Raw genomic sequence first — 3,017 nt, 5'->3', positions numbered from 1 at the left:
GACATGTTCTGCAGCAGCATTTACTCCCCAGGTGTTTGTTACCTTCATATCCAGTGGAAGTGGGAAGACACATTCAGGAATATAATGTCTGAAGAAATATGACTTGTGGTGGTAGAAGCAGTGGTGGCAAATATCACAAGTTTTTAAAGGGAAGTGAAATAGAGGCAGATGTCTCAAATTAGCAGTTGTTGCATCTGCATAGGGAAAAATAACTTCAACCTCATACATTTTTGGAAGAAAACTCTGTGATAAAATAAGTTTAAGCTTGTGTCTAGAGAAGTCAAGTGCAAGACTGTTGACAGGTGATGGCTAGTATGAAAATTGAATATATACAGTGGTGCCTCGCAAGACGAAAAGAATCCGTTCCGCGATTCTCGTCGTCTAGCGGTTTTTTCGTCTTGCGAAGCAAGCCCATTGATTAGCGCTACAGCGGTCTAGCGGCTTTCCGTGATCAGCTGTTAAGCGGGTTTTTCAGTGGAACAGCTGATAGGCGGCTTAGGAAAAGGGGGGGAGCGAAAAAAACCCGCGGGGATGCGCAAGATTTTTTCGTCTTGTGAAGCGCCTCCAAAACGGAAAACCCTTTCGTCTAGCGGGTTTTCCGTCTTGCGAGGCGTTCGTCTTGCGGGGCACCACTGTACCTTAATGTTAAGACTGTAGCCTACTTTATCTCCCTAAGGCATTGTTATTGCAATGTTCTGATGTAACCTATATCTTCACCTGAAGGAAAAATATCAGTCCTCAAACCCTTTCTAAACCTCCTAATCCAGGCCCCCATGTAGCCTCTGGAGCTATCCCCAGGCCACATCCCCCACCTGAAAATATGCCCCTTCTCTGAGAGACACCAAAATGATTTTTGTTGGGGAAAGAGTAGTGGTTGGGAGTACACTAAAAACAAATACATGAGAAGAGATTGCAAAAGGTATTTGTGAATTGAGTTCTCAGATGAAAGGAAAGAGCTGGAGAATAAAGCTATCAGAGGGCACGATGCATATCGTTTTCCCAACAGAGACACAAGTAGCATAAGATATGTGAACCATGTTTGGTTGTGTGCCAGAGGTTTCTGCCAGCACATGACACTTACTGTGGGGTCATTCAACAAGTTAAATACAGGGGGAGAGATTAACTCTGGCGAGTTACCTTACAAGGACAGATGTTTGCTCTTCCCAATAATAAAAAATCTACATTGTCAGTGTGGCAATCCTCACAAAGAGAGCCCACACAGATGACCAAACTATCCTAGGGTACCTTGGTTATCTGTATCAACCTGCAGTGGAGTTCCAGGGCCCCAAAGGCAACAACAATGGCTTAGTATATTTTGAAGTCAGTGAAGTAAAACATTATCATCTATGGAGGCCTTAAATCCAAAGTCTAAAATGACTAAATTGTATAACTGTCAACCTGCCAATTGCAGTGGTCAACTGAAAAGTTGCTGCTTTCTGGGCCAAGCTGTGTCCATCAGTTCCCTTATGCTATGTGTGGGGGGAAATAAAAGCACAGTTGCCACAGCAACTAATAAATTTCCTAAGACAGGCCCTACCATGTCAAGGTACCATTTATTCAGCTGGAGGCTTAAGCGGTAGGGAGTGCACATAGAAACAAAAGAAACTGCCTTATATTAAGTCAGACCATCAATCCATCTAGCTCAGTATTGTCTACACTGACTGGCAGCAGCTCACCAGGGTTTCAACCAGGGACCTTTCCCAGCCCTATCTGAAGATGGCTTGGGGTTCATCCTGGAACCTTCTGTAAGCAAAGCAAGTTATAACATTTGCTTTCACCCATGGGTTACAGGAGGGATTGGTCTCACTGTGAACACAGAAAATCTTCCTTCTCCAATGAAATAGATATTGAGCCTGCAGTTTTTTCATTGTCACGAAACACTGACATATAAGACTCCAATCCTGCTATATTAAAATAAATGAGACAGAATCTTTTTGTTCTCTATAAGAATCTACTGGAATTGAAAGGAGAAGTGTTGCTGCTGCTACCACACGACAATGGTGACATCATGCCAGGTCTAATTTTATATGCTAGTCAAAACCATTATAACAAACAAAGGTACCTGCAAAACCACAATGCAGAGTAAACTTTTAAATATAGCAGTAACATATACGCTGTTGTATAATATTGTTGGGATCGACCCCAGTTGGTTGGACTTCTCAGCTGCTGTGGAACAGGTGTAGGAAGGGTTTGCTAACCGTGTTCTAAATGCTAGAACTATTTGGAGACCCTTAATAGTGGGGCTACATTAGTTTTCAGATCTTTATAATTTTAGGAACTCTCTCACCTCCCTCTCAACTTTGGTTTCCTTTTTTTGAAGTTTTCAAACAGATAAAACATTATTATTATTATTATTATTATTATTATTATTATTATTATTATTAATGCTATTTTCTAGAAAAAAAGGTGCCGGAACTCACCATGAACTTCTCTCTTGTTCTCTTATGATGGCCATGGCACCCACCTGAGAGGTGCCAGATCTGAGTTCCGTCGAGTTCTAATGAAGGCGTACAGTTAGGGTTTTACAAGCAGGTTTTATCCTTTTTTCAAACCCCTTTTTTCCTCTCCCCCTTCACAGATTCTTACATAGAAATGTTGCTTTTCGTTCTCTGGCTCTGTTCCCGGAAGTATGTTGCAAGTCAATGTACCAGGACAAGGTTATCTTGGATCTGGGAAGCAAAAAGCTTTACTGTTCTCAGCTGTAGGTTTGTTACAGCGTTTTTGTTACAGAGAGGACTGCTTAACTCGTGCTTTTTGTCTTAGAGGAATATTCAGTTTTAAAAATGCGTACACCGAGGCCTGGCTGGAGGGGGGAATTCACAAACAGTTTTTAGGGCTTTCTAGGGTAACCCTAACTGTACCCCTTCACTGACTAAGAAAAAAAAAGCCATTATTATTATTATTATTATTATTATTACATACTGGTTTAATGGCTGGCAGAATTTCAATCTGATTCTGTTCCTTGAATTCTTATATACTTACTGCATTGTTTCAATCTGGGATTTCTTATTTTGCAC

The 3,017-nt window shown here is 41.2% G+C and overlaps 1 long non-coding RNA gene across 2 annotated transcripts in view; it reads right to left on the bottom strand.

Moving 5' to 3' along the window:
* The window catches only part of LOC309540779, a 104,109-nt gene that overhangs the window by 100,805 nt on the left and 287 nt on the right, over positions 1 to 3,017 (bottom strand). Inside the window, exon 1 of one of the 2 annotated variants that reach the window (XR_014223477.1) lies at positions 2,421 to 2,862. The exons of the other annotated variant lie outside the window; for it this stretch is intronic. This is a non-coding gene — a long non-coding RNA (uncharacterized lncRNA). Of the gene's footprint in view, positions 1 to 2,420; positions 2,863 to 3,017 lie in introns of those variants that run through there. 2 annotated transcript variants of the gene reach the window in all.

This window comes from Podarcis vaucheri, assembly GCF_965113315.1.
Source record: "Podarcis vaucheri genome assembly, chromosome: 9".
Taxonomy (NCBI): Eukaryota; Metazoa; Chordata; class Lepidosauria; order Squamata; family Lacertidae; genus Podarcis; species Podarcis vaucheri.
This window is presented reverse-complemented; position numbering and strand designations above follow the sequence as displayed.